This window comes from Leucopleurus acutus, assembly GCF_964270905.1.
Source record: "Leucopleurus acutus genome assembly, chromosome: 4".
NCBI lineage: Eukaryota > Metazoa > Chordata > Mammalia > Artiodactyla > Delphinidae > Leucopleurus > Leucopleurus acutus.
In genome coordinates this window covers 64,880,132-64,902,242 of record NC_139146.1, presented here as the reverse complement: position 1 = coordinate 64,902,242, position 22,111 = coordinate 64,880,132, and the positions used below count along the sequence as shown (strand labels likewise).

Below are 22,111 nucleotides of genomic sequence, written 5' to 3'. Positions count from 1 at the left end.
GGCACAGATTGCGGATTTCTTTGCGGCGGGGCTGGGGTGGGAGTTAGAACTAACTACCCAGAGATCAGGCAAGGTGAAGGGAGGGCTTGGCTGCTGTTTTTAAATGCAGTGTTTTTTGTTCCCTTTCTAGAAACCAGCTGCAACTTTAGGTCAGGGCGCATTAAAATGAGCCACTTCTGAACGAGCAGCGCCCAGGCCCCAGGCCCTGCTGTGAAGGCCCCGGCAAAGGTCAGGGCTTGGTCCGCGTGACGTTCCAGCCCGTGCTCATCCAAGCGGTGCTCTGCCTCAGGTAAGGACACTCTGGGAGGTTCCCCCGTCTTCAGGCCCGCCGCCGAGCTCGCGGTGATCCTACCTGGTCAAACGACTTCTTTCCTACGGGGGAAGAACGGGGGTGGGGTGTACTGATCGGCTCGTGATTCAACAGCTGGTTCCTTATTCCTCAAACGTGGTTCTGCTTGGGTTCCCCCAACAGCCCAAAGGGGCCAGACGTCTGATTCAGACAGATGTCCTCAGGTGGCGCAGGTGCCACTTCTGGGGCTGTTTCTGGCTGTCTGAAATGGATGTGACTTTTTGAGCGGGGAGAGAAGTCTGTGAGGTGAAGTCCCCAAATCTCTCCCAGTCAAGACAAGATTTTTTTTTTTTTTTTTTTAACCTTCAGCAAAGGTATCTGCCCTCCTAAAACAACAGGAATGTTGCACTGGCCTTCAGCCAGCGAAGGCTCAGCGAGCAGGATAAAATTTCAATGCAGATTTACGGGAAGTTGCCGGTGCTGGGAGTAAAAATCTGGTTTGGTGAGTTTAAGGGAAGGGAGTAGACGAGAGACAACCTTGCTACTGTGAGGCGCGGAGCCTCGGCTGGGGGAGGGCAGAGGGAGGAGGGAGGAGGGAACAGGGAAGAGCTGGAGCCGAGACTGAGCGCTCCCCGCGCGCAGCACCGGACGCAGCAGGGCTCCCTGGGCCGCCGGTCTCTCCCGGGTGCGGATCCGACGCCGCTCTGCCAGTGGAATCGCCGCGCTTTCAAGTTCACGCTCCCGCCAGGAATTTAGCCCCAGAGAGCTGCCTTCTGGTTATCGCTCCTGCTTCCCACTTTGGAATGTGCAGTTTGGGACAGTGAGAAGCCGGGGCTCAGGGAGTTTTCCTCGTAGAGAGTTTCTCTCTGCAGGTTTCCAAGGTTAAGAAATTCTGACAAACTGGAATTCCCAGAGCCTGGGAGTTAAGCCTCAAAAGATCTGTTGCTTTAAGCGGCGCGGTAGGGAGTAGCTGGACACTCCTTATTTTGGTTTTACATTAAAAAGAGGGAGGCCGAGAAGATGTTGTAGGTTACTTCCTAGCTCTGTAAATTGCTACCGGGCTGTGAATGGTGTTAATTTCTGAAGTGGGCGACTGCAAATACATAACAAAGGTAAGGTAGCTTTGGGCAATCCTTCTAACTACTGTCCCTTAATCTTACATTTGGGTCCCAATTTTGAAATCTTGTTTTCTTCCCTTTTTAGCCCTTATCTCCCCTCATTCTACCATCCCCCGTTCCGACTCTGGTATATTTAATGGGAAAGAAATGGTTTATAAAAAGATTTTAAAAGCGTCAGCTACTGGAAAAGCAGAAAATCATATACAGTCAGCCCCATCGTTTCCTCTGGTGATGAAACCTTTTCCATACAAGAAACAGATTTTTTTTTTTTTCGCTCTTGAAAGCATACGATTGGGCCGTCCAGAGGCACAGGTGACTTTTTAGACTCAGATTATTAAAGTTAGATTGAGGAGACCTTTATGACAGGCATCTCGCTTAAGAGAGTGGTAAGGCGGGGGTCGGGGAGGGTTGCTGGGGCGTGTGATGTCTTCTTGTACTCATTTACCTCCCAAGGTAACACTGAGTACAGGCTTAGTTGTTTAAAGTTAAAAATTCAGTCCGCATAGAAGCGTTGAGTTGATGAACTCAGACAGCTGACAAATCAGTCACCGGATATTTAAGAAATCAGTTAAAATAAATGAACTGGAATTTTTCAAATAAGTGATTCATTTTTTATTTAGGCAAAAGTTCATATACTCTTGGGTACTGTCCCAAGGCATTTCTTGAAAGCTAACCAGAGATAGTGTCCTCCAGGTACTCACCCATAGGCTGTACTGATTTGAACAAAAAAATCAAGCAACTTTTTTCTAGTGGCGTTGTAATGGCTCACTCAGTTTTCTTTAGCATGAATGTAGGTTAGAAATGTGTTCTTTCAAACTTGTAATGCTGGAGTCACACCAATTTTTTAGGGCAGAGAAAGCAAAGGGTTGACAACACAAACATGAAGAGGTTGCCACAGTTTGAAGGACCACTGCAATTTAGACCAAGAGCGTCTGAGAATTGCAGGTGCCAGTCCGAAAGGGTGAAAGGTTGTCAGCAGAGTAAAACACAACCTCCAGGCAAAGACAAAGCCAAGTACCCAGTCAAGGCGATGAGATAGCATTTTGCGGGAGTTTGTGTTGCTGTTAATTTAAACCATAATCCTTGTCAGATTGAGGATATGAAATCTTGGAGGGAAACAAAACTAAACCAGTCTGAAATGGAAACAGGAGGAAGTAAAGAAAGAAATTTGGGTTTTTGTATCCTTTCTTGTCTACCTCACCCTTCACCTTGTTCTGATACATTGGGTTGGCCAAGAAGTTCGTCCGGACTTCTCTGTAACGTATGGAAAATCCCGAATGAACTTTTTGGCCAGCCCAATACATACCATTGCTTAATTACTGCACACAGGGAGAATGAGGAATCAGACATTTCACAAGAGCCCAGCTCATTACTTCAATATTTGTTAAAGGAAGAAATAAACTGACAGAAACCAATCTCCTAGCCTAACTCTGCCATGCTTCTTTACCTGACTCGGTTACACTTAAATTCTGCTCAAGAGTCTTTTGTGAACATATGCTGAAAGTGAATCAAATTTTGAAGATTTATTATCTTTCTCTTAGTTTCTGAGTTTTCAGAAACTTGTAAGATTGAAAACTCGGCATCATCACTTTACTACAATCTCTATAGTTTTAATTGTCAGTGTATTTTTGATTCCCTACCTGTGCTGCTGTAGAGTAAATTTTTGCCCAAAACAGTTGGTGACGCTGAGGATGAAATCAAGATAGGAAGCAAGGAAACTATGTGCTTCTGGACACGTGTCTTCAGTACTTGCTCTGACTAGTGTTTAGCACTACTCCCATTTTTTTCCCCTCACATGATAAGAGCATTCAGATTAGACTGTTCTCTTTGGTTTACTAGTAACAGAACCTGTTCTCAGTAATTTAAACAAAGATTAGAAGGTTAACGTAGATGAAGTTATTTTCTTACAAAATGAATTTGCTTTCCAAATTCTACTTTTGATCTGTTGATTAAAAATAAATCACGTCCCAGATGATTGAGCTTTGACTGCCGTAGGACAGTATTTGCCTGTTTCAGACAGGTTCCCATCTCCACATTTCAAGTCCCTTCTGATTTTTCAGGACTGGATACAGGGGTGCTGGTTGGGGGAGGGAGATCTCCTCAAAGTTGGACCCGAGGTTCAAGTGAAACTATGATTCAGATTTCCCAGAGGACGCATAATCCTAGAAAAAACTTACTCTGAAGAGGGCTTAAGCTTGGGATTCATAAGACTTAGAAAAAGGATAGATTTTGCATGAATCTAGAATTTGTGTGCCACACGTTTGTGAAATTACAATGAATATGTAAATGCAGTTTAAAAAGTGTTTGTCGGAATGATTCCAAGGTAAAGGTTCTATTGGAACATTTCAGCTACTTGCCTTATTAAGAGATATATTTTTCCTCTTGGGACCAGTCTCTGTCTTATGATGATGTTGATTTTCTGGTTTAATATTCTAAGACGTGTGTGTTAGTCAAAACAACCACCTGCTCAGAGCAATTGTTTCAAAGGACAACTGGAAAAAGATTTTCAATAATGGCAGTGCTGGGATGACTTGGGTTATGAGATAGAAGGCCTTTAGAAACTCCAGAGAAGAGCTAGCATAGAAATGATAATAAGTAATTGTTCAACTGCCACCTCAAGTTGTTCAAAACGTCTCATACGGAGGGATTTAGGGGGAAATGGCACCCTGCCACTTTTTGTGTGTGGTCCTGAATCATCTTGTCAGTAAAACGCTCCTGAGATGGTCTGAGCTTGCTTTCTGATTGTTTCTGCTCCTTTCATATTTGCCTCCCCTTCTATTCTGTCAGCCTGTGTATGGGGGAAAGGAGGCAGAGGGAAAGGATATCCTTCCCTAGAAGTCAGTGTACCCCCTCTTTTCGGAACCTCTTACTTTTTGCCCAGAAAAGGGGGCAAGGAAGGAATTTTCCAGTGAAAGTAGAAGGGGAGAGAGTGTCTGGAGGAATAAAATGCCAAGAAACAGGTGAGCTCCAAACCCTGTTAAGTAATGTGTTCACCCGAAAGCTCACATGGAGATTATCGATGCCCTCCAACTATTGCAGGTGAACTGGCAACTGTAGGAATTTGAGGCTCACCCCCCTTTTGTAATTCAAATGCTCCTAGTGCACTGCAATAGGTGGCTCATCTGAATGAGTTCAAGATGTCATCTCTAGGTACAACCCAAAGTAAACTGATTACAAAAGGCACAAGCCTTTCTTTCAACTACGCTCCACTCTGCCTTTTCCTCTACTTTCTGCAATGGTTTAAGGACACCTGAAAAAAAAAAAAATCACAACTTAGTTTATGTAATTTAGGTATATAATACGAGCATTCTTTTTCATTGTGGATGTTGAGTTTTTGTCATCTTAGGAACTTAGTTTATGCAAAAGTGATTTGTGGGTGTGTTTAGATGTAAACAGTTTATATGTCTGTAAAATACAAAACATGAGGAAACTGATACTATGATAGAAATGCTCGACTGTATTTCATAGTTTCTCTTTTTGGTAAGCCCTATCAGGTTTTAAGAGTGGGGTCATTTTAGAAATCAAAAGAACAATCTACCTTTCTGAAGGCCACTTAAGAGAGAGGACATCAGAAGACAAAGGGCTGGTGTAACCCTGAAAACCCTTTGTGATTTTTGAGAAAATATCAATCCTTTGGTCTCAGCAGATTCCGGGTAGTGCAAAATGTATACTTAAAATTACAGCCATTTACATTAATCAAGAAAACAATCGCCGGCCTCAAATCACGATATTTGTCTTTGGGAATACTGTATGTTTGTGGTTCTTAGGAACATGGCGGCCCAGTGCCAAGACCATAGTAGGTGGGTGTATGTTGATGAAAGGGGATTTGCTGACAGCGTTTGCCTCCTGCTTATGCTTTGCTTTGGCTAATAGTCAATTTTGCTTATATTCCTTGAGTTTCCACCTACTGGGGAAAAAAACAACCTGATCTCAGAAGCAATGGATAATCCACATGTGAGTGAGCAAGAGTTAACTATACATGACAATGGGCAATGGGTGGAAGTGCAATAAATGTGGGGCATTGTGTAGCTGAAACAGGAACAGGACACTTCTACCTGACCAAGGAAATGCCAGCCTGTAAAAATTATAATAAAAAATATTTACCTTTCAGAGCGCTGAGACCTGGCTCAGTCATTTTAAGCATTACACATCATGCCAAAAGAAAAAAAGAAGTATTGAATAAAATGAATAAGAGTTTTTTCAGATGTTAATTCTCTTAGGTCAATTTGATTGCCATTCTGAAAATGTGTATTTGGGCCTTTTGAGCTCAAGTAAAATATTCGTGTTTCTGAAAAGTAGGCATCCGTGTCCATGATGATGATAGCACTGTGCCTTTTGAAAAGACAGCTTAAATAATATTTCTTTTTGTTTGCTGTCATTTATTTTTAAAAATAATAACATGGTTCTTGGTACACCAAGCCCTTGCCAAGATTAAGCCCATCTTCTCAGTCGCCTTCTCAAGACAAAGTTGCCTTTGTGTAACAACTGGGAGGATTTGGTGACACAGAAAACTCAGTGGGGCACTGCAACTTATTATTAACAGAAAATTCAATGGCCTGATGTTTTTTCTGTTGCTGTTATTTTTATTCTACCAGATAATATCTATGACATATTTCTCCATGCAGATGATCTTACTATTTTATTTTAGACTTTCCCAGGGAAGAATGTAGTGGTTGAGAATTTACGTTGGAATTTAGTTAGATTATAAAAGGCAAAAGCTGCAGCGTACTGATGCAGAGGAGAACTTGGCTCTGTGGGCTAGTTTGTTGGGGGTAGTCAGCAAAATTTGGTCGCGTGTGGAGGGAAAGAAAAGGTAGCTAGCCAGAGTGAAAATGACAACCTGGGGGAAAAGGATGACCGTTCACATTAAATTTAAACTCCATGGGGAAGTGTCTAAGAACACAGTCTACCTTGGTGCAAATCCTGGCTTGGCCACGTATGGGCTCTAAGCAGTTTACCTAAAAAAAAAAAAAAAAAAAAAAATCTCTCTGTGACTCAGTTTCCCTAACTGTGAAATGCCTACCTCACAGGGTTGTTATAAGGATTAAATAAGTTAATCTACTGTGTAAACAGTGCCTGGTGTGTAGTCAGTATATGGTACATAGTCATCATGATACACGTCATGTTTGGATGCCTTTCTGTGTTTGAATTCTTATCTCACTATCCTCCTCCTTTCATGACCTCTTCTGCTGGTTGTAATCCAGGTTGCTCTTCCTAAGATCACTCCTTTTGACCAAGTGCCATTGCCATTATAGGCAGGCACTATTTTTGCAAGTTTCTTTTGGTTTTTGTATCTTAGTTGTATGGAGAAAATGTAACTTAGAATTACCAAGGTGCCTTTTTCTTTTCTCTCAGAGAGCTATATGATGTTGATTAGAAGCAAAAAGAATGATGCTATTATATCTGTCAAGTGAGAGACTGGCAAGTGTCTTGCTGACAACGGAATATAGATTCTGGAAAGGGCTAATGCAAAGTAGAAATATTTTGTGTAAAATAACTTAATACAATACAGCAAACTTAAGTAGGTCCTATTATGACTTTTGTTGGTTAGTGTTAATTGGTCATAATCATAATCACAGTATGAGACTTTCTCAGAACTGCCACAGTGTCTTATCTGTGCACTTCTCATGGCATTTTATATCACTTGCTACTTGTACATACTGTTTTCCCTGCCAAACAGAAATTAAGAGGCAGGATTTGTGTCTGAATAACATTTGCACCCCTCAATGTTCCTATTTTATAGTTCAGTGCTCAATAAATAAAATGAGAATTTCTTTGCCCAAATTAATTACCATCTAAAATAACGCATTTTTGCATTCCATAGGCATGTATTTTATATATATATATATATATATATATATAGTTTTTATAGATTTTATTTATTGGCTGCGTTGTGTCTCCTGTGGCTGTGCACGGGCTTTCTCCAGTTGTGGGGGGCTTCTCATTGCGGTGGCTTGCGGAGCACAGGCTCCAGGCAGGCAGGCTTCAGTAGTTGTGTCACACGGGCTCAGTAGTTGTGGCGCACGGGCTTAGTTGCTCCGCAGCCTGTGGGATCTTCCCGGACCAAGGCTGGAACCCGTGTCCCCTGCATTAGCAGGCGGATGCCTAACCACTGCGCCACCAGGGAAGCCCTATGGATCATATTTATTTGGATGACTTCTACTTTTTTCCACAAGCATTTTAGCAAGAGTTGTTGGCTAGAATATGATGGAGAGTTAGTGAACTCAGAAAGCAACCAGAATGGAAGCTTTATCCACAGCTAAGCCTCTGAAAGCATGGCAGGATGGGGGAGGCCAAGGGCAGGGAGGAAGTGAATTGTTGCAGTCCTTAGGTGTGTTTAAAAGTTTATACCTCTTTTTTCTGCTCTTTAACATCCTTTGAAAGGCCCAGACTTGTTACTAGGTAATTATGAGAAGGGGAAAAATGCATTTTGTCAAAATTAGAAGGAATTTATTAGATAATTATAGGAAAAAGTGCGTTTTCTCAAAATTAGGGAGAGTGAACAAAGAGATCCACTGAGGAAGAACAATACCAAGTGAATAGATAGCTCTGTGAGCCACAGTGGTGTGGTGTTTCCAGTGGGGCTGCTGGTATACTCTTGGCTAAGGCAAAGACAAGAGGAAGGAGGGCAGGTGGCTGAAGAAATATTCAGAGAATTGCCTCCAGTGAAATCCTATTTGCAGAGCAAAGGGAATCCTGTAACAAGCTAGCTCTAACCAGCTGGTGCAAACAATAGTTTGGCCCAGGTACCTCCTTGGCTCTTTGCCCTACATTGTGGGTTCCAGGATGCACCTCAAGTTATATGTAGAGTTGCCAATGAGTAAACAGAAACTACTAACTCCGAGGGTACTAATGAGCCCTGGAATTTGTGCCTTGTATCTGCAGTGGCTCCATATTCAGAGACAATCACTCCCAGCAGATGAGACCAAGCCTGGGAAGGCAGGGATCTTAGAATATTCTCCCAGCATCCTTCCCAGAGTGGAACCTAGGAGTCACTCCCGCAGCGGGACATGTAGGAGGCCCACAGACCCTGAATCAAATGGTAACACCCATGTTCTCACACATCCTAGTAACGTGTGAAGGGTCTTGCCTTTTCCTCATTGGCTAGAGATCAATGAAATTGTCAGGGGAACTGCAGTTTGCTTATCTGTGCTCCCTGCTTCCACCTTTGCCCTTTATCCCATATGCTTGGTTCTTGACTCAGTATCCAGAGTGACTCATAAAGCAAAGTCACATCATGTCAGTCCCCTGCTGAAAACCTTCCAGAGCCTCTGTGTCTCCCTCAAAAGCCACATGAAGCACTGCCTTTCTAGTCCCATCACCTCTTTAATCACACCTCCTACCGCTGACTCTGTTAGCACTTTGCTTTAGCCACAGCTTCATGCCCCCGTGGCCTTTGCAGTCTTTGCTCCCTCTCCCTGAACCATCTTCCGCCAATACATCCACGGTTCACTTTTTCACCTCCTCCAAGTCTTTACTCTTTCTCCTTCTGTCTAAGACAGCACTTCCTCCTTCCTGTTGGCGCTCTCTATCTCCCTCCCCTGCTCTATTTTTTCATACAGTACTTTTTTCCATGCTATGTGATTTTATGGCTCATTGTCTGTCTCTTCCCCACTAGAACGTCTGCTTTATTTATTGATGTATCCCAGGCACCTTAGAGCAGAGTCTGCCACAGAGTAGGTACTCCATAAATACTTGTCAAATAAATGAATAAAACACAGGCTTTTACACAGCACGGGTATGACTGAAAGCGTAGTACTACTTGTGTGTTCTACTCAAAATATAACCACAAACACATCTTTCTGAGTAAGCATGATTTTTTTCCCCCAGACCTCTCCTGTTAAGCTGCCATATTTTCTCTGGTTTCTCTGGTTTCATTATTTTCTGTGCCACCACGAGCCCTTGATGGAGGCCATGACTAAGTAACGAGCATAGCTAAGTGTGGCCATGACTAAGTAATGAGCATAGCTAAGTGTGGGGATGGTGCAATCATTTCAGCACTTCTCTGTTTCCAAATCAAAGCCTCGTCTTTGGCAATCTTTCTGCGATTTCCGTCTAAAACTTACAGCTCAGTTTTGAACAGTCTTGTGAATTGCATGCCCTACAGATAATTAGGCTTGACTCACTCATGTTCCTATATTGTTTATCACTTTTTCTATTGTCATTTAATTGTAATTAACGATTGTTCTGAAAGTAACTGTCAAGACAACTTGTGTGTGAGGTTTTTTTTTTAAAACTGTCTCTTCTGACCTTTGAGATTTTGCCAAGTGCCAACTGCTGCTACAGGAGTCCATCTAGATTTTTTCTCAATTGCAGGGCTCAGTTGAGTATTTTCCCTTGACCTGGCCTGAAATGAGCGCTAATGCCTTTGTCTGAGTTGTTAATGTTTCCCCAGAACCTTTTACAAAACTTCAGTCCTGCCTTTACCAACTGGCACAACTGCTCTCTGACCTGTCGTACTGGTTTGCTAGCCCCTGCCTCACTTTCTCCCTCTGCACAATTTTCCTTGGTTTGGCAAAATTGCATTTCTTGGGTCTTGGAGGTACAGCTCCCTCTGTGCGTCTACCTGCCATTTTTAGATCTATAGCTCTGTAAGGTACTTCCTCAATGGCTGGTGGAATCCTGTGACTACTAGGCTTGGGGACCCTAGAATCGGTCTTGAAGGTGAGTGTACATTCCAGGAAGGTTCTTTGTAGTAAACAAACAAAACAAACAAAATATTATGTAAATTCTGCTGAAGGTACACCATGAAGATCCTGGCTTTATTTATTAATAAATTTATTTTTTATTATTATTATTTTTGGGCTGCATTGGGTCTTCGTTGCTGTGCTTGGGCTTTCTCTAGTTGCGGCGAGTGGGGGCTACTCTTCATTATGGTGCGCGGGCTTCTCATTGTGGTGGCTTCTCGTTGCAGAGAGTGGGCTCTAGGCACGTGGGCTTCGGTAGTTGCGGCACGTGGGCTTCGGTAGTTGCGGCACGTGGGCTCAGTAGTCGTGGCTCACGGGCTCTAGAGCTCAGGATCAGTAGTTGTGGCGCACAGGCTTAGTTACTCCAGCAACGTGTGGGATCTTCCCGGACCAGGGCTCGAACCCATGTCCCCTTCGTTGGCAGGCGGACTCCTAACCACTGCACCACCAGGGAAGTCCAATTCAAGAAATTTTTTAAAATCCTCAGTATACCTAATAATCAGCTAATATTTCTAGTACTTTCTGCAAATCATTTTATTCCTTATCATATGTACTGAATAGGACATTAAAAATGGGTAGCATATAAATGTTAAATTAGACCTGTTTTTAACAGTGTACTGTGTAGATGGAGCTAGTGGTAATTATTTATGAGTTAGAAAAACATCAAAATATAGACCTAGTAAATAGGTATACTTGAAAAAAAAAGATGAATATGAATTAAATTGGTTTAAACCAGATATTGAAATGACCTATTTTTTTTGTATAGACACAGACTCAACTGTTATTTATTGAGTAGCTGCTATGTGCCAGATACTGGTACTAGGTATGCAGTGGAGAACAAAAGTTCTCTGCCCTCATGGGACTTTTTTTGGGGATAGAGATGGGATTCAGTACTCTGAAGGAACTGAGAGGTACTAGACAATAGAAGGTGGGACTCTGAGCTGGAGTGTTCTGAGACGGCTCCTCTAGGGATGTGATGCTGAAGGTGTCTGATGGAAGAAAAGGTCCAGAAGTTGTAGCATTTATGACGGTCCTAAGGCTGGAAAAAGCTGGGCATGTTGAAGGACGTAAAGGAGGCCGATGTTGCTGCATTGCTGGGAGCAAGGAGCAGAGAGGCACGAGGTAAGGTCATGGGGGTAACTGAGTCCCATAGTATGTAGGCCCTTCATGACCACGGAAAAGAGTTTTGTTCCTCCTGAGCCCAATGAAAAGCCAAGAAAAACAATTTACTTGTTAAACAATAACTGACTATTGGGTGAAGACTGAACTGAAGGGAGGATGTTGTGGCAGACAAAGCGAGATTAGAGTCCGTTTTTGAAGTTGGCAGTGAAGGTGGGGTCATGCTGGTCAACTGGGTTGACCATTTCTTCTGTGCACCCTCTTGCCTTTTTTACAGTCTCGGTTCAGCTGTGGTATGGGTTTTACCAATGGCTGGCAGAAATAGCAAGACTTGGTGATGGCCTGGATGTAGGGTGGAGGGAAGGAATGAGGATTCTGGCTGGAGTTACGGGGTTCAATGGGGGAGACCAGAGGAGAACAGGCTGGAGGGGGGCAGAGGGAATCAGGAGCTCAGTTTGGGGCGTGTTTACTGAGATGCCTGTTAAACATCCTAAAGAGATGTTGAAAGTTTCCCTTTTGTATCCAGCACTTCTAGCAAGAATGAGAGGCACCTATTATAGGCAACTATTTTGGATTTCATTATTTTTTTTCACTGTGTCTAAATTTGCACATATAGATAAGGTGTGTGACCTTTATTTATATATAACACATGACTAAACACTATTCGAACAAGAAATGAGCATCTGTGGTATATCGGAAACTGTGATGGGGGGATGGGTTAACACTGAAAAATTTTAAATATAGTTTTAGCCATTAAGAATCTTCTAATTCAGGGCTTCCCTGGTGGCGCAGCGGTTAGGAGTCCACCTGCCAATGCAGGGGACATGGGTTCGAGCCCTGGTCTGGGAAGATCCCACATACCGTGGAGCAACTAAGCCCCTGCGCCACAACTACTAAGCCTGCGCTCTAGAGCCCGTGAGCCACAAGTACTGAACCTGAGTACCACGGCTACTGAAGCCTGCATGCCTAGAGCCCATGCTCCACAACAAAGAGAAGCCACCGCAATGAGAAGCCCGCGCACCGCAACAAAGAGTAGCCCCCGCTCACTGCAACTAGAGAAAGCCCGTGCACAGCAATGAAGACCCAGCGCAGCCAAAAATAAATAAATTTAAAAAACCTTCTAATTCAGATTAATCCTATATATATTTAATATTTCAGTAGTAACTATATGTTTGATATTTGCATTATATATTTAACATATTGATATGCTACTATATTATAAATATGTATGTGCTAAGATGATTAAATATTATATTTAATATATTTAGTATAGAATACATATTTAATATGTGTTGAATTTACATTAAATGACATGTTTAATATTGAAAACTAAGTGTAAATCATGCATGAACAAAGACTCCGTATTACGGATGATAAAAAGGAAATATTACAACATGAAGTACAGTGGATCTCCTTGTGAGTTACAACCACTTAGAGGCATGCAAATTCATGCTGTAAATATTGGCATATACACATGGATCCATTTAGGGCGTGCAAATATATTTCTTGTCTCTTCCTTACCTAACTTTACGAAGGGTCTGCTGCACTTCTTCACAGTATGTGAGTGGAAACTGGAAGCCAACACAGACACACTTTAAACTACACTGTGAAAAGCTGATTTGTATCTCTAGCAAACCCGTTTTTTTTTAAATTTTTTTTAAAAATAAATTTATTTATTTATTTTTGGCTGCATTGGGTCTTCGTTGCTGTGTGTGGGCTTTCTCTAGCTGCGGCAAGCGGGGGCTACTCTTTCTTTAGTGGGCTTCTCATGTGGTGGCTTCTCTTGTTGCGGAGCACGGGCTCTAGGCATGCAGGCTTCAGTAGTTGTGGCACATGGGCTCAGTAGTTGTGGCTCGCAGGCTCTAGAGCACAGGCTCAGTAGTTGCGGTGCATGGTCTTAGTTGCTCCACAGCATGTGGGATCTTCCCAGACCAGGGCTCGAACCTGTGTCCCCTGCATTGGCAGGCGGATTCTTAACGACTGTGCCGCCAAGGAAGCCCGCAAACCCGTTTTTTGAGCTTCTAGAGCAAGCAGTTGGGGATATGATAACGAATAAGATGTGAGCCTTTTGGAGCTTGGAGGGATGGAAGCTATATCTGTACCACCACTGCAAGCACTCCTCCCCCACCAGTGGTTATTCTAAAAATAAAAAATAAAAAGATTGAGCTTATATTTCCAAATTTGTAGGAATAAAATGCTATATTGTGGTTTGAAGCAATGGAAAACTCTAGTCCAAAGAAGTAATGTTTTAGACAGCCGTAAACCATTAATAGTAGGTGGACGTAGGAGAGGAGGTTGATAATGTTTTGCAATCACAGCTATACAAACTGTCAACGACTACATCTTTTCATTCTGGTATGTCAACACCAGTGGAGCCCATGAGGCATAAGCAAATTTATTGTTGCTTAATTGGGCCAAATGGTGTGGTTTTTGGTTTTGCATAAGATGGGTCACTTTTCAAAAGGATATGTAGTATTTGAAGGTTTCGCATTTATTTCAATGCTCTTTTCAATAAGGAAAATACTTTGGTGAGGAGCTACTACATGTATGTGCCTACAGCAATGAATCATAGAGAAAAGGGGAGTCTTGTGTTTGAGGAATTGCTTAACAGCCATCTGTAACTGAATATGTGAAGTTGAAAGTTGAAAACAGAAAATAATAATGGCTCCCAGTAATCGTTGACGTTGAAGGAGAACCTACTATAACGCCAGGCATGACTTTAATCAGAACCAACTGTAAGAATTAGGTCTTCAAGCAGCTTGCCCAGGGTAAATAGTGGTCAGGATTCAGATTCTTGTAAGGCTTCCCAAATGAGGTGGGGTTTGGGAAAATCCCTGGACCAGGACCAGTCTTCTTACTAAGATCTTCCCTCGCCTTAGCAGACAAGTGACTTTGGACATGGCAGTTTACCTCATTGGCTTTCAACTTCTTTGCCTTTAAAATTGGATAGAAAGGAGGGGAGATTTTGGACTAGACATGTTTTGCACAGCCCCAAATTTCTCTAAGTCTTTTAAAAAATGTTTTATTTATTTATTTGGCTGTGTTGGGTCTTTGTTGCTGCGCGCTGGCTTTTCTCTAGTTGCGGCGAGCGGGGGCTACTCTTCGTCGCGGTGCGTGGGCTTCTCATTGCGGTGGCTTCTCTTGTTGCAGAGCACGGGCTCTAGGTGCACGGGCTTCAGTAATTATGGCACGTGGGCTCAGCAGTTGTGGCTTGTGGGCTCTAGTGTGCAGGCTCAGTAGTTGTGGTGCACAGGCTTAGTTGCTCCAGGGCATGTGAGATCTTCCCGGACCAGGGCTCGAACCCGGGTCCCCTGCATTGGCAGGCGGATTCTTAACCACTGTGCCACCAGAGAAGTCCCTCTAAGTCTTTTTTTTTTTTTTTTTTCAAAGAAGACGTTGGGGGTAGGAGTTTATTAATTTATTTATTTTTGTTGTGTTGGGTCTTTGTTTCTGTGCGAGGGCTTTCTCTAGTTGTGGCAGGCGGGGGCCTCTCACCATCGCGGCCTCTCTTGTTGCGGAGCACAGGCTCCAGACGCGCAGGCTCAGTAGTTGTGGCTCACGGGCCTAGTTGCTCCGCGGCATGTGGGATCCTCCCAGACCAGGGCTTGAACCCGTGTCCCCTGCATTGGCAGGCAGACTCTCAACCACTGCGCCACCAGGGAAGCCCCCTCTAAGTCTTTTTACTTTCATTGTTCAAATCTGTAAAAGGTTGCTATTCATAGGATTTCTAAAGGGAAGATCAAGATGGTGGGAGTAAATGAGGACGGGGGGTAGGGATGGATTAGAAAGGCAGTCACCCTGGCATTAAGTCACAGGAAGAAAATGGCTAGGTTAGATGGACTGTACAAATCTTACAGAATTCTTACAGGCTTGATTCTTGATTCTTGAATCCCATTTGAGGTAGTGAATATTGCTGACATATAAGGTGGTTCTAGACCAGTGGTTCTTCACTGGGGGAGACTGTCCTCCAGGGGACATTTGGCAATGTCTGGAGACATTACTGGTTGTCACAGTCTGGGAGGGGCGGAACGCTACTGGCATCTCTGGGCAGAGGCCAAGGATCCTTCTAAACATCCTGAAGTGCACAGGACAGCCCCTTACAATAAAGAATTATCTGGGGCTTCCCTGGTGGCACAGTGGTTGGGAGTCCACCTGCCGATGCACGGGACGTGGGTTCGTGCCCCGGTCCAGGAGGATCCCGCATGCCGCGGAGCGGCTGGGCCCGTGGGCCATGGCCGCTGAGCCTGCGCGTCCGGAACCTGTGCTCCGCAGCGGGAGAGGCCACAGTAGTGAGAGGCCCGCGTACCGCCACAAAAAAAAAAAAAAAAAGAATTATCTGACCCAAAAATCAGTAGTGCCAAGGTTTGGAAACCCCGTCGTAGGTGAGTCTTTGCTCTCCACAACCACTACAGTCTATACAACAAATAGTGTTCCTGCCTTTAGTTTTTAATAGCATCCATCTCTTTTCTGAAGATTCAGGGTCAGAGAAGGAATTTGGGGGAGAAGGTCAGTGGCAAAGCTGAATTGAACTCTTTTCTTACGATGCAGGTGTTCACCAGCAGCCTGCTAGAAAAGTTCTCAATAGTTTATTTCTCCCTGGGACTTCCCTGGTGGCGCAGTGGTTAAGAATCCTCCTGCCAATGCAAGGGACACGGGTTCGACCCCTGGTCCGGGAAGATCCCACATGCCGTAGAGCAACTAAGCCTGTGCGCCACAACTACTGAACCTGCGCTCTAGAGCCCGCAAGCCACAACTGCTGAAGCCCACGTGCCACAACTGCTGAAGCCCACGTGCCACAACTACTGAAGCCCGCACACCTAGAGCCCGCGTTCCACAACAAGAGAAGCCACCGCAATGAGAAGCGCACTCGCCGCAACTAGAGAAAGCCTGCACACAGCAATGAAGACCCAAAGCAGCCAAAAATATAAATAAATATATTTTCTAAAAAAAGTTTACTTCTCCCTTTGCCATGGATTCAGTGCTTAATGTCAGTCACTTCACTCTTGCCTTCTCAGGTTCTGAGAATTTTTCCTTAGGTACAACTGGATGTCACTAAGATACTTCCAGAATTTTGGTAAACTTTTATTTCTTTTTGAGAGGCGTCTTGGTCTTTATACTTCCAGAATTTTGCTAGACTTTTTTTTCTTTTTGAGAAGTGTCTTGGTCTTTATAAATTCTAAGAGCTGGGCTTAGAGAAGGTTTGTTAGGATCTTTTCAGATCTAAAGATGCCTTCAGTTTAAATCTTTAGGTTAAGAAAGAATGAAGTTGTCCTGTGCTTTATCAAGTCTGTATCTTGGATTCATCTAAAAAGAAAAAATCTTGTACAATGCTTTAAATTCCATGGAGAGAGAAGATCTATATTATATAAATACATGCTGGTGATTGATCTATAGACACATTGTCAGCAACTTTGGAGAAACAACAAACATTCGAGGATGTCTAGAAATGAACTCCACGTATTATGCTGACATTTTCCTCTGAAGAAACATTCTGGTCAATATGTGATGTCCTGCAGATTTGGAGAAGAAAGATAAATGGATTTAGATTTGCAGTTGTTCCTGGCTGAGGGAAGCTTAGTTTACCTAGTTTCCATACGAAATTAATTACAAAGAACACTTTTTGTGTTATGCTGGGTCAGGTCATTTAAGGTCACAAAAGCTCTACAAATACCCTGTTAGATCAGGGCATTTGCAGGCTTCATGGGATATATTTTGAATAGTGTAATTCATGAATTTCTAGTTACACTCTTTGAATGTCAGTTAGATACAAACCCTAGATGCCATTATGTCTACACACCCACACATTATGGATTCATGATCAGTGAATTCTTTCAAATTCCGGGGAACTTACCTACATTTCCCTCCCTTTTACTTTTAAGATCAACTGGTTCTACAATTTACTATGTCTCATTAAAGAAGTGCTTATTTTTCTTCACTCTAAAGCTAACTTTCAGGCTTCTTAGAGGTAGCTAATTTAACTGCACCCTGGCTCTCTTGACCCTTCATGCTTTTGATATTTGAGTCCTATTCCTTTTTTTTTTTTTAAATTAATTTACTTATTTTTGGCTGCGTTGGGTCTTCGTTGCTGCATGCGGTCTTTCTTTAGTTGCGTTGAGTGGCGGCTACTCTTCTTTGTGGTGCGCGGGCTTCTCATTGCGGCGGCTTCTCTTGTTGCAGAGCACCGGCTCTAGGTGCGCGGCTTCAGTAGTTTTGGCATGCAGGCTCAGTAGTTGTGGCTCATGGGCTCTAGAGCGCAGGCTCAGTAGTTGTGGTACACAGGCTTAGTTACTCCGCGGCATGTGGGATCCTCCCAGACCAGGGCTCGAACCCGTGTCCCCTGTCTTGGCAGGCAGATTCTTAACCACTGTGCCACGAGGGAAGCCCCCCGTCCTATTCCTTTTCAGTCTTCATCTTTCTGTTCTCAAGAGGCTTGTGTCTTGTATGGAAGGCCAATACCCAATGCTTGATTATTTTAGTTGCTCCTCGCATGATATTGGAGATACAGAGATACACATCTCATCTGTGATATTTTTGATGTGCTGGAAAAATTTCCCAATTAACCTAAGATGATCTGTGGTTTTGCCCAACTATCAAATAACGCTTTCAATTTTGCTTCCAAAACTCTTCTTGAAAATTCTATGTGTTTTGTTGGCCTTTTTGGTAGTAATAACTCCAGCCATTTATTCATTGAGTAAATACACGTTCTATATCAGGCATTGGAGATAAAAAATAGATAAGAAATACTCTGGGTTCTTAAGCAGCTCAAAGATGAGGCAAGTCATGTAAGGAAAAAAACACGTTTTTGTATTTTCTATGGTAGAGGTATTTGTTGACTCATCCAATCGATTCACTAAAAACCATTTATTTTGTGTCTACATTTATCTTCTAGAAATAAGAAAAGCTCTATTTTAAAGGAGCGTATAGGCTAGTACAGACAGACTGACAACATTAAAAATGAGCGCCATGAAATATTCTAGATGCTGTTAGGGATCAGTAGCATCAGTTTAACCTGAGGAGGCATATGCGGGGGGGAGGGGTGGGGGAAGCGTGAACTTTAGGGAACTCCTCATAAAGACAAGACCTTTAATATACTTAACATTCACATAGCAAGTGTTAAGTGCCTGGTCCTATGCTAAGCACTTTACAAAGATGAACTCATTTAATTCACATAAAAACACTATGAAAAGCGGTGCTGATGAACCTAGTGGCAGGGCAGGAATAAAGACGCAGATAGAGAGAACAGACTTGAGGGCACGGGGAGGGGAAAGGGGAAGCTGGGACGAAGTGAGAGAGTGGCATGGACATATATACACTACCAAACGTAAAATAGATAGCTAGTGGAGCCGCATAGCACAGGGAGATCAGCTCGGTGCTTTGTGACCAGCTAGAGGGGTGGGATGGGGGGGTGGGAGGGAGGGAGATGCAAGAGGGAGGAGATATGGGGATATATGTATACATATGGCTGATTCACTTTGTTATACAGCAGAAACTAACACACCATTGTAAAGCAATTATACTCCAATAAAGATGTGAAAAAAAAGAAAACACTATGAGGTACGTACAATTATTATCCCCATTTTATAGACTTAGAAGACTGAGCTGCAGAGAGATTCAGGAACTTGGCTAGGGTTACATATTACATAGCTTGGTAAGGGCAGAGCCAGATTTCAATGCCAGGCAACTTGGCTCTGGAATTCGATGTGATTCTTGAATGAGTCTTGAAAGAGACTCAGAGATACGAAAAACAGGTAGTTGCCAATTAGGGGGGAATCCCTAACCCCAGAGAGAGATGAGGCAAAGAGGCAGGAAGAAACTTTAGAGATAAGAATTTTATCTCATGGCCAAAGCATGTAATTTATAGACAGTAAATAAAAATGCAAACTGAAAAAGAAGGAAAAATCACCTGGGTTAAATTTGTTAAATTTTTTGTACCTTTCCTTTAAGCTCTTTGGGTAATGTATTTGCTTTTTTGCACATAGTCCTCGAACCATACCACAAGTCTGTGTTGCTGTCCTTCATGTTAGCTCACTTAATCCTTGCACCGTCCCTGGGATATTCGTAGTCCCCATTTTACAGAGGAGGACACTGAGGCTCCATGAGGAAACAGCTTAGATCACATGGAACCCACAACCTAACCCAGGCGTTCTAAACTGATGTTCTGGGTTTTTTCTATTTCACACCTGCCTCCCAAAACAAAGGTGGATATAAAAAGAGGTATGGAAATGTATCCAGACACTGCAGATAGCTCACATGTTTCATGTCATCTTGTTTTCCCAAATCAGCGATGACAGCAGGATTAGCAGACTGACTCTAAGGAATGTTCATGTAAGACACTCTACTTCGTTGAACGGTGCCATGCTTGCAGGATTTCTGCTACTTGTGTTTACTTCATAACATGTGCTCACCCCGAGTGTGGCTTCTTTGCCAGGATCTTACTAAGAATTGTACCTGCTTTACTGACAGCGGCTTTGGCAGGTCAGTGATTATCAGAGCAGAGATTGTCATTGCTCCAACAATCTCTAAATTCAGGATTGCCATGTTTGCCGGGCACAAACAAGCCTAGTTGACAGGAGAGAAAAAGAAATCCAAGTCTAAGCTTGTTTCATTCTCGATGACAAAAGAAAGGACTTTTTATGCTGTTTTGTACATGGTCTTAATACTCAACAGGGGTTGGGGCCTCGTGTAGGCGCATGGGATCTTTGGCTACTAGGTTGGTACTTTAGAGCCTGTATGCTTGAGGACCTAATAACTCTCCGAGCCTGCTCTTCCCTCAAATGGTAATGTTCTGCTTACTCTGTCGACCCGACCGGCATTTACTGGAGCAACTACTGGTACTGGTCATTCTGATAAATTCTGGGGAGTTGCAGATGAACCACCCACTCTCCCTGCCTTCAAACTGCTCACATGCCAGTGGGGACAGCTGACCTCTTCCACCTTACTGTAATATAACACGGCACGGGATCTGGACCAAGAGCCCTGAGGAGGGGACAGTCAGGCAAGAGAGGGGTCTTTTAGCTGGATTTTGTTTGTTTTGTTTGTTTGTTTGTTTTGCGGTATGCTGGCCTCTCACTGTTGCGGCCTCTCCCGTTGTGGAGCACAGGCTCTGGACGTGCAGGCCCAGCGGCCATGGCTCACGGGCCCAGCCGCTCCACGGCATGTGGGATCCTCCCGGACCGGGGCACGAACCCGTGTCCCCTGCATTGGCAGACGGACTCTCAACCACTGCACCACCAGGGAAGCCCGTTGTTGTTTTTTGATACATAATTCGTGTATCATAAATGTCACCATTTTTAAAGTGAAAAATTCAGTGGTTTTTAGTAAATTTACAAAGTTGTGCAGTCTAATCCGCCATCTAATCCCAGAACATTTTCATTACCCTAAAAGAAGCCCTGTGCCTGTTCAATAGTCATTCCCCATTTCCCTTTCCCCCACCCACTGGCAACTACTAATCTACTTTCTGTCTCTGTGGATTTGCCTATTCTGGACATTTCATATAAGCAGAATCTTATGTGGCCTTTGTGTCTGGCTTGTTTCACTTTGCCTGTATGTTTTCAAGTTTCATCTACGTTGTAGCATGTATCAGCGCTTCCTTTTTTTTTAATATTTATTTATTTATTTGGTTGCACTGGGTCTTAGTTGTGGCAGGCAGGCTTCTTGGTTGTGGCACTTGGGCCCCTTAGTTGTGGCATGCAAACTCTTAGTTACATCATGCACATGGGATCTAGTTCCCTGACCAGGAATCAAACCTGGGCCCCCTGCATTGGGAGTATGATGTCTTAATTACTGCGCCACCAGGGAAGTCCCTTCTTTCCTTTTTATGGCTGAAAATATTCCATTGTATGGATGTATCATATTTTGTTTATCCATTCATGAGTTGATGGACATTTGGTTTCAGCTGGATTTTGAATAAATGGACACGTTTTTGCAAGGCATAGAAAGGAGGGTGCGTTTTATGGCAGATAAAACCCATCATTTAAATTAACACATATGTATGTGGCATAGTACCTGCGGAATGCCAGGCACATTTCAAGTCCTCATTACAACCCGGTGAGGTGGCAAATGAGGCAGAAAGACAATTTGCCTAGGTTACCAGCCAGTAAGCGGAGAGCTGGGGACCAAATGCAGGCAGTCTGGCTTCGGAGTTCATTGCTCAACCACCCAGTTGTGCTATGAAGCCAGGGTCGTGGGACAAGGCAAGCCTAGTCTGAGGAGCTGTCTAGGGCAAGAGGGATGCAAGAGAGCGTGACAGATGAGGCCAGACACTGGGTATCCTGCACTCAGCACTTGTCTTTGTAAAAGACACATCTGACTGCATCATTCTCCTATTTAAAAACTGCCCCTCGTTCTCCATCTTTTTATATTAATTTCCCTATGCCAATTATTTCTTGCTATCTTTATACGTTTTCCATACCTATATTTCACATATATCATTGTTTAATATGTTCTTTAAATCAACTCACTTTAGTTTTGCTTATGCACATTTATTTGAAGTGGAACTTTATCTCCCTTCCTTAACTAGAAAAGCAGTTATTTTTCTAATGCACATTTAAATAAACCAAACCATTAAGATGAAATGCCTTCACTCATTGCCACCTAAAAGCAGCTTGCACACCAGAAGGGTGTGTCATACTTACGGAGAAATTGGGGCTTGCGGGGTAAGGTTTGAACACTTTGGGCCCTTCAAAACCCTGCTTCAGTCTATGCTTAAGCCCCATGTCTGGCTAGTACATAAAAGTGCCCCATGTAGTTGTCACATCAAACATGCTTCCCTCCTTCTTGGACTCATCATGCTTTTTCATGACAACATATTGTTCTTTTGACTGTCCTTCCTCTTCTCTCTCCATACTTCCTTATCACCAGCTCAAATAATTCCTCCTCTCTCAAGTCTTCTCAGATCC

The 22,111-nt window shown here is 43.3% G+C and overlaps 1 protein-coding gene across 2 annotated transcripts in view; it reads left to right on the top strand.

The window, feature by feature from the left end:
* Window positions 1-308: 308 nt before the first annotated feature.
* RBM47 (RNA binding motif protein 47) overlaps window positions 309-22,111 on the top strand; it is a 165,157-nt gene continuing 143,354 nt past the window's right edge. Inside the window, exon 1 of one of the 2 annotated variants that reach the window (XM_082838838.1) lies at window positions 309-791. The gene's annotated coding sequence lies outside the window, so the exon portion shown is untranslated. Of the gene's footprint in view, window positions 792-968; window positions 1,402-22,111 lie in introns of those variants that run through there. The other variant, XM_082838837.1, reaches the window with a different exon arrangement.